Source organism: Thermobia domestica, chromosome 7, assembly GCF_964235325.1.
Source record: "Thermobia domestica chromosome 7, izTheDome1.hap1.1, whole genome shotgun sequence".
NCBI lineage: Eukaryota > Metazoa > Arthropoda > Insecta > Zygentoma > Lepismatidae > Thermobia > Thermobia domestica.
Window position 1 is genome coordinate 110,773,736 of NC_137460.1, and position 12,621 is coordinate 110,786,356.

Genomic DNA, 12,621 nt, shown 5'->3' on the forward strand with positions numbered 1-12,621 from the left:
TTTCAACATTGGGTATTATAGTATAGAACCCTAGTATGTATTACTATAAATTTGGGTGGTCCACTTCGTTCCCTTTTAGGGGTACAAAATTGCCAAAATTTTAGTACAACCACATGTTTGGTTTTTTTTTTTTGGTTCATTTTTATTCCCTTGGATGAGGTCCTATTACCTTATATGGGTGTATACAGGTGTTTATTTCCTATTGTAAGACATAGGTACATTTGTGCACCCCTTTAAATTTGGCAGGAGTGCCTTGGCCCACCCCTTCAATTTTGGAAATTGCCCAATTTAAACATTTTGGTACAATAGTATGTATTACTATAAATTTGGGTGGTCCACTTCGTTCCCTTTTTAGGGGTACAAAATTGCCAAATTTTTAGTACAACCACATGTTTGGGTTTTTGGCTCATTTTATTCCCTTGGATGAGGTCCTATTACCTTATATGGGTGTATACAGGTGTTTATTTCCTATTGTAAGACATAGGTACATTTGTGCACCCCGGCAGGAGTGCCTTGGCCCACCCCTTAAATTTTGGAAATTGCCCAATTTAAACATTTGGTATAATAGTATAGAACCCTAATATATATTACTACAAAATTTCGGTGGTCTATCTCGTTCCCTTCCAGGGGTACAAAATTGCCAAATTTTTAGTACAACCACGTGTTTGGGTTTTGACCTAATTCATTTCCTTGGATGAGATCCTATTACCTTATATGGTTATATGGCCATGTATAGGAGTCCATTCCCTATTATGAAACATAAGTACATATGTGCACCCCCGGGAATGGTACCTTGGCCCGCCCCTTAAGTTTTAGAAATTGCCAAATTTAAACATTTGGTATCATAGTACTGGACCCTAATATATATTACTACAAAATTTGGGTGGTCCACCTCGTTCCCTTTTAGGGGGCATTTTGTTCCGCTTTAGGAGTGAACCTTGCAATCGTCCCGAGTTTGATTCTTGGAAATGTTGAATTTAACGTCCCCGCGAAAACGGTGAGAGATGATAGGACGAAACATGAACTTACTTGACTGAGGATTGAAGCAGGGACCTCATACAGTAGAGACAAGCGCTAAGCGATCGTACACGTGTGTTGATTACTATGCAATGGTCCCGAGTTTGATTCTAGGTGTTAGTTTCAGGAAATGTTAACGTTCCCTTGAAACGATGATGAGAAATGAGAAAACATCATAAACTTACTTGCTTGCGGATTGAAGCAGAGACCTCACACATCAGAAATAAGAGCTGAGTCACCATGGCCCATTGAGAAGTTCAGTTTGTTGATTACTATGTCATGGTCCCGAGTTCGATTTTTGTGTTAGTTTAAGAAATGTTGAGTTTAACGTCCCCTTGAAACGATGATGAAAAAATGATAGGAGGAAACATGAACTTACTTCGTTGTGGATTGAAGCGCTGAGCCGCCGTACTCCATTCAGTGCGAACAGTTTCGCGTATGAAAAGAAGACGAGCAGATTATGTTACATTACACATTTCAGTGCGAGCAGTTTATACTAGGTTTATGTTTCATATAGAAAGATAGAAGATCTGCGTTGTCATCTTTTTTACTTCGTGTGCAACTTTGACCTTGAAGAAAACCTTGTTGACTCAGTGCAAAGCATTGACGTATACACATAATCTTATTGTTTAGTTGGCTGTATTTAGAGATGAATCAGACATGTAAGGTTGCTGGTTCGAATCTAGTTGTGTTCGCTGTAACTCAGGGTCTGAGCGATACTTACCGAAATTTTTCCAGTGTTGCCAACACTATCAGAATGAATCGATTCATTTAGTCGGAGCAGTTTCGTGACGAAAACTGATTTTTGTTTTGCACACAAAAATTTTTCTGAAACAGAATTTTGTTTGTACATAAAAATTTTTCTGAAACAGAATTTTGTTTGTACATAAAAATTTTTCTGAAACAGTTTTTGTTTTGTACACACAAAAAATTTCTGAAACAGAATTTTGTTTTCGTACACAAAAAATTTTTCTGAAAACATTTTTTTTTCGTACACAAAAATTTTCTGAATCAGTTTTTTTTTTCGTACACTAAAAATTTTCTGAAACAAAAATTTAGTTTGATTTTTTTTTTCGTAAAACATTGATTTATTTTACCGGTAAACTGATTCAGAAAAAGAAATTGAAATCGCAGTACAGGAAAAAGAATTTGATTTTAGGATGTGAAATAAAAAACACAGAATCATGTTTTTGTACATTTATTTTTAGCATGTGAAAATGAATACAGAATTTCTTTTTTCTTCAAAGGAAGATGTGTCCGTGATGGGTACAAATTCTGTAAAGAGAAAATAAAACATATGAATATACATGGTAATATTTATTTTGTTTCCTGTGAAAGAAGAAAAACAGATTATTAACATCGAACTAACTGATCAAGAGAGAGTGAGGTGAGAAAAGAAACGCAAATGTGACGTACCTGAATTCCTTTTTTTTTTCTCCACGGGTTTCTGCAAGATGATGTCATCTGAGTTTTGTTTCCGCTGTGGCCTCGTTGAAGCATGTCCCGTGTTGCGTTGATTCTTTGCCCCGTCTTTGGGAGGTGATGTTGGTGGGATTAGGGGAAAATATGGCTGTTATTCTGTTCTGGCTTTTTTATACCCATAGGGCAATGTCTCGTATGTGTCTGGTATTAATCGGCGTTTTTTATAGTTGAAACTGTACTTCTTTTCTTCAGGTTTTGTGACAAGATGATGATCGTGGGTTCTGTAAATTTTGTGCGGCGTGCTAATGGAGATTTTTTCACTGGATTGATTTATGATCATTTGCTCCAGACTGTTAAAATTTAGCTTTTGACTTGCAGTATAAATGAGTGTAAACCCACGAATTTTGCATACATAACTGGTTGATTTCGTGTCTGGGTTGTAGATTTCCAAGGCGTACTGTTTTGGGCCACCAGACACGAATTTTTTAATGTATGCTTTTGGTCCAATTGATTCCAGTTCATTTGACATTGAACCAAGAAATACTTCTGGTTCTATTGTGGGCTGTGATGGTCGCTGCGTGAATATTACGGAATCTGTATCGAAATATAGTACTCTTTCTTGCAGCAGTTCTAAATATTTGTAGAGTTCCAGACGAGCTTGACACGTTGTAAATGCTCCAAGGACAACATTAGCATTGTGATTTTGTACTGGAACATCATCTTCATACTGCCAATAAAGGTATAACATCGAATCGTTAACAGGTAAAATTTGGTTGACTTTTATATCTGGAGCAGTTAATTTCTGATACAGTTCTTTGGGGTCGTTAATGATGGTCGTTTGGCTGAAATTGTCTCTTATAGCGAGTCGTCCCCAGAAGGCATTCAAACAGAGTTTTGCAAGACTACGACGTGCTGAATTTGTCATTATATTTGCTGCATCTAAAGTTATGCCTTCCCGTTGTTGTACCACTTGAATATACTGCTGCTTTTCTTCTTCGGTGACGCAATTGGCAGGCCATCCAGAAGATTCCAGCTTAGATTTCAAAAATGTGTTAATGTATTCGCTGAATAATCCACCAGTCTTGGTTTCTGGATCATATACGGTGATGTCGTAATCCCAAATTTCGTAAATTTCAATGACTTGATACCCAAGTTCAATGGCTTTTTGAATTTCATAGGACACCCACGTTCCTGTTAGACTTCGTTCACTGTCCGAATGTGTACATTCAGAATCTTGATTTAATGCTGTGGCACAGGCAGCACAAAGTGGAAACAACAACTTCTTATTTGAGCGAAATGGCAGTACTGGATGAAACACATTTCTGCTAGGCAAAATCTTCAACTTGACTAATCCGTTGACATCTTGAATGTCGGGCATTTCTGGATCTCCCTGTAGATATATTCGTGGATGCCCTATTGGATACCGTCCACATTTATTCACATAAGGATACAGGGAAACGATATCCAAGAATTTTATTTCTTCGCCTTCATTTTCATTTGCGACGTGGTACAATTTAATGGCATTAACACGACCACCATAGAAGCTGTCTCTTGGACTTAATGGTGTCTTATTAATATAAGGATGTGTGCTTAAAGAAGAGGCCAATGCTGGATTGGATTTTAACACTTGACGAAATTCACATTCCCACATTTCATGTACTTTATATCCCATGGATCGTAATAACTTCATTTTACGCTGTGTTCTCTCGTAGCGATAGTTCATCGTTTCTTCGGAGTTGTCATAAATGGGCTGATCACGGCCTGTAGGGACACATAGAGGACAGCCATGATAAAAACAGCCGGCATGCTCATACACGTGTTCCTCTTTAGTGTCGGGATTTTTGTAGTAGCCGTCCAGATGAAAACCAGCAACATAAACTTCTTTTCCTCTCGCAGCATGTAGAATTGGATGGCCCTCTTTTTCCTCCATGTAGGCAAGCCACTGCAAAGCAATCCGTGACTGATTGTTTCTGTGACGGTATCCTCGTGCAGGAAGAATGCTAATAGTATTGGGTTTTAAGAAATTTCGTCGAAATACTAAATTGCACGCACTCGCCAAAGTGATAGTCTCCAGGAAAGGATTGACGTGAGTTTCTTGTTCAAAAGTGGTCATGAAAGATATACAAGCCATTCGAAGTACGTTGACGTCCTGGACACAATAGTTTACCAATTCTTCTTGGAAAATAAACGTATCGTTCTGGTGTTCGTTGTACCATGTCATGAATTTCTCTCGTTCATCCACTTTCATTTCATCTGCACCATAATAATGGATGTCCGGTAATTTTCCCACATACGTTTGATTTGCAGCAGTATTAAAAAAATGTGGAAAATATCCCTTGGTCGCGGGTAAATGAAATGCCTTGGATAATTTACTTAAAGCCATTGGCATGAAATTTAAAGAGTCAATAAACGATAAGTGATTCACTTTCATGCTTAAAATTTTTGCTCCGTTCAAGATCAAAGTAGGTTTCAATTCATGTTCTTCCACTAAAGATTTAAGAATAAAATGACCATCATATCCCTTACAGTTATGTGCCAAAGATACAATAAGTTTGATGTTGGGTCGTGGTTGACGTAAATACGCAAGAAAGGCATTGATCGGATCATCTTGAAAAATATGTTCTCGCTGTCCACAAACTTCACACGGATGATGTATATCTTCATCTTGAACACAGTTGTAACATACTTGTTGGGCCACCAGTAAATTGGGCTTATGAATGAATGTGTCTTCATCGAAGAAAGTATCCTGTGTGGCTTCGATATCATAGAAGACAATCATAGCCTTCTTGGCATGTAACACTGATGGAACTCCAGGTTTTAATTGAGTCGTATCAGGCTTCATGTAGCATTGGTGGGTAGACGTAACGTGTTTATGGCACACATTACAAAAATAATCAGTACAATCATGTTTTCTTTCCCCTGTATGGACAAACGAATAAATGCGTAGACATTTGGCACACTGTTTCACCATCTTGCATATTGGTTGGCCCTTATGATATGGTACAGTCAGATGATTTGTATAACATGTTTCACCATAAAATTCACGATTGCATTCTGAACACTGCTTCTCCGTATTGGTCTTACTACATGGCGGTTTCTGCAAACATTTTTCACACATGGCCGAACAGTTCTTGACGTGTGCAGTACGATGATCATATTTTTTGTGGCATGCTACACAATAATACACAGTAGAGAAAACGGCCGTTAATGATGTGATGATGTCATAATGTGAATTGATGCACATTAAATTGATTGGAATTTTGTCTTCGCCACCAGGCCCTTCATACAGAATATCTTCTCCGGAAAAGCTAGTGTATACGGTAAGTTTATAATTTGTCAAGTAGCGTTGCAATTGTCGTAATTCTTCCACAGATCCCCCATGGTCTAAATTCACTGATGATCTGGACAAAAGTTCATGTACGTCAGGGAGAACGACACACTTGCTCTGTTTGCGATATTGATCGTAAACTTTTTTATTTGTATCCTTATATTTCTTTAGGCCAATAGCAATCACAATTGCATACGCTAAACATTTCTTGTCGGTGTTTTTTACACGTAAAATGCCTTTCTTGCGTTTTAATAATTCGTCGTTTGATAAAAGACCTCGACGCACCAATCCAAATCCACGGGGCACATCCACATGATGAAAATGGACAATGAACGGTTCGTTCATGAGAAAACTATCGTTACTTTGAAGGATGCGATCAAAGGAAGCCCATAAAGTCTCCAGTGTCAAATTACTTGCATGCCGGAAAGATAGATAAAACGGTTTGTTCTTCTCATCGTGGGATAAAATCGACAATCCAACCATCGATGATTCGTCGACGTTTTCCAATAAGTAATCCAACATCTGTTGAAAGGAGGTCTGAACCCACTCCACAATATCGGTGCCACTGGTCGGAGCATTAATTTGAATTTCCAGCATTCGTCCTTCAAGATTAAAACGCCGATAATGTCTATTGATTTCTCGCAAGACAGTAAAGCCAGAAGTAGCCATATTCAAATAGGAAAAAGGTAAGGTAAGCAAAAAAAGAATAGGCAAAGAAAAACAAATATCTAAAACGAAAAGAGAAAAAAAAGCACGAATTAAAATTGAATTCAGAGATCACTACATTATCAAAATGACTACACGATCAATCCTAAAAGAATGATCATATCTCAAATAGTTCTACTACTGAAACGTTTTATTGTCGTCATACTGGAAATCAAACCCGGACCAACATCAACATGTAAATGACCTAAGTTTCTGTAGTGATAAAAAGAATGAATGAAATTGTTTTTCTAACTGTGCTGAAAGAATCATTGTAGTAGTAAGCATTTTTCCTCTGACACTGAACTTTAAAACGTATGACGAACATGAAACGAAAACAAAATCTCATGCGCTTGCTTTTCTCGAGCTAAGACAAGAAAGACTCGAATTCGTTTCTCGGCGGGAGATCAGATCCCACATTAAACTGTAGGTCCACGTCTCGTTGTAGGGAACAAAATCGTGCGTAGTTTCTTTGTTTACTTTCAGAAACTGAGCTAAGTGGTTAGCGTTACGTTCCTCTGGCACGGGTTCAGCACCCAGTATGCGATCAGATTCAACATTAAGCTGTATTCCTAGCCCCACTACTGAAGGGACGCTAAAACCAAAATCAACAATTTTCTCGTGCCTACTTCTAATGTGTGGGATGTGGCCCGGATTCAACACCCAGTATGCGCTCAAATTCAACATTAAGCTGTATTCCTAGCACCCCACTACTGAAGGGACGCTAAACCAAAATCAACAATTTTCTCGTGCTTACTTCTAATGTGTGGGATTCCTAATTCGATCCCCGGTCAAGTAAGTGAGGGTTATTCTTCCATTTGCTAAATATTTCGTGTTAAAATAAAACAATGATAACAATGTTATCCTCATGCAAAAGCACTCCATTGATGTTAAGAAAACGCAGTCGATACTTACCTCAAATTCAAGGAACGGAGTAAAGTCACGCTGTCACTAGAGGTACATCTACGTTCATTCAAGATCTTCGTGGAAGTAGGATTTGAAAATGAAATTAAGAAATTTATTTAGGTCTGAAACGGTTCAACTATAAAGTGACAACACTATCAGCCAATCAGAAACGAGGAAAATGAATCAATGACATCACGGAGAACCAATGAAAACACAGCTTTCATCATGTATCATGAGCCGAAACGTGATGTAAGAAGCAATCTGATTGGTTGTGACATTATTCACGTTTTTTCTCCTTACACATCAATCGTTACGACATCTAGTATCGCAATTTTGATAATGACATCATACCGTTGACTCGTTAGTTTCTTACGACATTCAAATTACCACATCTAAAATGTGATTCATTTTTCTTAAACTTGATTGAAAATGTAACACTCATCGATATGTTACGAAACTGTCTTTGACATAAATGTAAAGTTGAGCTTTAAAAGTCCGTCAGCTGAGAAAAATGCTGATGTAGTATAAGCAGATTCTGCAATTTCACAATAACAAGCTTCTATGCGTAACAACAAGCAGAAATGTGTAGTAATGTAACATAATCTGTTCATGTTCTTTTTTCATACGCAAAAATTGCTTGCACTGAAGTTGGCATAGTGCCTCAGCGTTTTTTTTTCTGATGTGTGAGGTCTCTGCTTTAATCCGCAAGCAAGTAAGTTTATGATGTTTTCTCATTTCTCATCATCGTTTCAAGGGAACGTTAACATTTCCTGAAACTAACACCTAGAATCAAACTCGGGACCATTGCATAGTAATCAACACACGTGTACGATGGCTCAGTGCTTGTCTCTACTGTATGAGGTCCCTGCTTCAATCCTCAGTCAAGTAAGTTCATGTTTCGTCCTATCATCTCTCACCGTTTTCGCGGGGACGTTAAATTCAACATTTTCAAGAATCAAACTCGGGACGATTGCAAGGTTCACTCCTAAAGCGGAACAAAATGCCCCCTAAAAGGGAACGAGGTGGACCACCCAAATTTTGTAGTAATATATATTAGGGTCCAGTACTATGATACCAAATGTTTAAATTTGGCAATTTCTAAAACTTAAGGGGCGGGTCAAGGTACCATTCCCGGGGGTGCACATATGTACTTATGTTTCATAATAGGGAATGGACTCCTATACATGGCCATATAACCATATAAGGTAATAGGATCTCATCCAAGGAAATGAATTAGGTCAAAACCCAAACACGTGGTTGTACTAAAAATTTGGCAATTTTGTACCCCTGGAAGGGAACGAGATAGACCACCGAAATTTTGTAGTAATATATATTAGGGTTCTATACTATTATACCAAATGTTTAAATTGGGCAATTTCCAAAATTTAAGGGGTGGGCCAAGGCACTCCTGCCGGGGTGCACAAATGTACCTATGTCTTACAATAGGAAATAAACACCTGTATACACCCATATAAGGTAATAGGACCTCATCCAAGGGAATAAAATAAGCCAAAAACCCAAACATGTGGTTGTACTAAAAATTTGGCAATTTTGTACCCCTAAAAAGGGAACGAAGTGGACCACCCAAATTTATAGTAATACATACTATTGTACCAAAATGTTTAAATTGGGCAATTTCCAAAATTGAAGGGGTGGGCCAAGGCACTCCTGCCAAATTTAAAGGGGTGCACAAATGTACCTATGTCTTACAATAGGAAATAAACACCTGTATACACCCATATAAGGTAATAGGACCTCATCCAAGGGAATAAAAATGAACCAAAAAAAAAAACCAAACATGTGGTTGTACTAAAATTTTGGCAATTTTGTACCCCTAAAAGGGAACGAAGTGGACCACCCAAATTTATAGTAATACATACTAGGGTTCTATACTATAATACCCAATGTTGAAATTGGGCAATTTCCAAAATTGAAGGGGTGGGTCAAGGTACACCTCCCAAAATTTAAAGGGGTGCATTAATATACCCATGTCTTATGAAAGGTAATGAATCCCTGTATATGCACATATAACCATATAGGATAATAATACCTCATCAAAGGGGATAAATTAGGTCAAAAAAACCCCGAAATTTGAATTTTTTGGCAATTTTTTACCCATAAAAGGGAACGACATAGACACCCAATACTGATAGAGGTACATACTGTGGTCCTAGGCTACCACACCCAATTTTTAGATTTGGCAATTTCCAAAATTTAAGGGTGGTCCTATGTACCCCTGCCAAAATCTAGAGGGGTGGTCCTAAGTACCCCTAGGTCATTGACACGGGCCAGGGACCATGGGTCCTGGGGGGTGGTCCTATGTACCCCTGCCAAATTTTAGGGGGTGGTCCTAGGTACCCCTAGGTCATTGACCCCGGCCAGGGACCATGGGTCCTGAGGCAGGGACCCAGGGGCCAAAAAGTTTCCTAAAGTAACGCAATTACTACTACGTGCTCTAAAACTAGTCGATTGAGGGGATATTACCTACGTGGCATTATTTTGGTCCGATATCTACATTTGAATATCTCGGGTAAGTATATAAAATGTTCATTAATTTTTAATTTGTATCTGCACGGTTTATATTGCATTTTACTTATCGTAGTTGGTATTTGATCACGAGGAAACTGATATAATATTTCGTTTGATTCAGAAAACTACGTGTATTATAGAATATGTAAGTTGTATATATTTGCTACCTCATTATCTGCGGATGCGGATGCGGGTGCGGATAGAGATGTTGCGGATGCGGGTGCGGATGCGGATAGAGATGCTGCGGATACGGTACGGATGCGGATGCGATATTTTGTATCCGCGCAGACCTCTAACCATGGGAATGAACCTATTTGAGCTGATGGATGTTGATTGGAATCCAGCAATATCAAGATTAACACGACAAGCACATATCACGTGTTGTCCAAGGTCTTTGTAGATTGTTTGGCTTTAAGAACGAAATCAGACACTTGGCTCCTTTGTTTTCTTTTTAAAAAAGTCCAGCCACCCACGTCATAAATCACGTCCATCTGATTGCATTTTCCACACCATACGTGTCCCCTTTCGCCTTGACATAAACAAAATACATTCTCATGTATACACCCTTTCTATCAACGTTGAGTTGAGTTGATTATTAGTTTAACGTCCTTTACAGTAGCGTGCCTATATGAGACAGAACCCACTGATTAACGTGGAATCCAAACCACATGAGCTCCTGCCGGGAATCGAACGCGGGTCTCCTATGCCAAAGGCATGTACGCTAACCGCTTAGCTACGAAATAGCTCTTCCTATTAACGTATTACTCTCCAAAATACTAGGTTTCTTTAATGCCACTTGTATATAGTCAAGTGCTCCGATAGCACCCGGAAATGTATATTGTTCTTGCCACTCTGCCTTTGCTGTTTGTATATTACGCACACTTCCGGAAACAATCCATTTTCAGGTAGTCATAGACAGTACTTTGAGCCACACCAGAATCCCCTGACACTCCGACCTGGAATCCCGGATCACTCACGTAACGCAAGAAAACCAAGGGCACCGATTTCTCTGTAAATTTGGGGGGAGAGGGCATTCAGATGCCGAAGGTATATATATCGGGATTTTAAGACAAATTGCACTCTAATTATGCCAAATATTGTATATTCATAAATACAATAGGGGGCCCACATGAGCTTTGGGGGGCCCGGGCCCCCACAGGATCGGCGCCCTTGAAGAAAACCCGCATCTTTTCATCATTACGTAGTCCACCACCCCGAATTTCGGTTGATTCTCCTTAAAAAATGTTGTGCTAATCACTACATTTTCTTTCATAAACTTATAATGCTTTTTGTAATCTCCATTTCCAACATTTCTATGCAGTTTATAAATTTTTCTACGTAGTAAAACAATCATATACTCTGCCATATTTCGCACGGAGTCACCTATTTAGCTTGCTCCACAAATTTGGAGAAGTTACTAGCATCACAGAGGAGTCTTTGATTTTTATTGATATCAAACGCGTAGTAGTTAGGCTCGAGAATAGAGGTGTGGTTATTTCAAAAGGGCGGGGCTTCTCCGAGGTCAGCCGAGACGACTAGTGCTCAGTTCTCTTTTTATTGATACCAATGCGAGTAACTACTTCAAAATTGGGCGTAATGAGTAACTTCTCCGTTTTATTGATATCACCCAATGACTACCGCATATTATATCCTTTACGCAAACCATTTAGATTTCTTTACATTCTTTCTATTAACATGTATTGCATACGCACAAATGCCAAACTGCAACGCTACAGGATTGACTGTCAAACGGTAGGATGCCATGGTAGGACCTGCCATCTAGTGGCGAATTCGTGATGAAAGGTACACGCATTTTTTGGCTGATTGAGCAGGCAGGTAGAGGGAGCGGACGGATGTAGAAGGCAGTGGTATGTACAGAGTGGTCGAAAGAGCTTGTCACCTCTACAAATAAATATGAACAAATAAATATTTATCAGCTGCATAAATATAAGATATTTTAATGTCACACGAAGGCATATTTCAAGGACAAAATAGGTCCAAAAAAAAAAAACTGACTAAAAAAATAAAGCCAAAAGGTACTAATGCGCTGAAAAGTTAATATGTAGACCTAATTTATAGTGCATTGTCGGACGAAAAGAGGCCTGAACTTCTGGAAAGACACAAATGGGTCGTCTTCTTCATTATTTATCCTTAGTTGATCCTGTCGGAAAGAACTTTGTACTCCTCACGAGTGAGAATCTTTTCAGGTTGAAATGTCTTGCTAAATTACCTCTCAAATTCCTGTTCCATATTATCTATGTTCGTTCATGGTCCCATACAATTAAAATCATTTTCCACACTGTAGAGCAGTGGCGGATCCAAAAGAGGGCGCTTGCGTTCCTGGGTTTTCCTCATTCATACCAGGCAATGCTGGGATGGTACCTAACAATACTCCTACACCGCTTCCTTTCTTCCTCCCTAATTCCCCAGGCAGTCAGATCGCCGAAGGACGTCATCACTCATACGTGACGGGTTAACATGGTCATAGATGCCAAAAGTCCAAAAATCTAATCCCTGATCCCAATCGTGTTACAGCGTGTAATATTTTGCGCCCTCACCGAACCTTCCATTCTTTTTCTCAAGAACGAAGAGAGATAAACCTTCTGTGATCTAGTGGCAGATCTTGTTCTCAATTTATTGTTAGTACAAACTGCTAATATCATCAATTTTTACAAGCGCTATTTTTCAGCGTCCATCCGAATCTTTCGTCCCTTTGC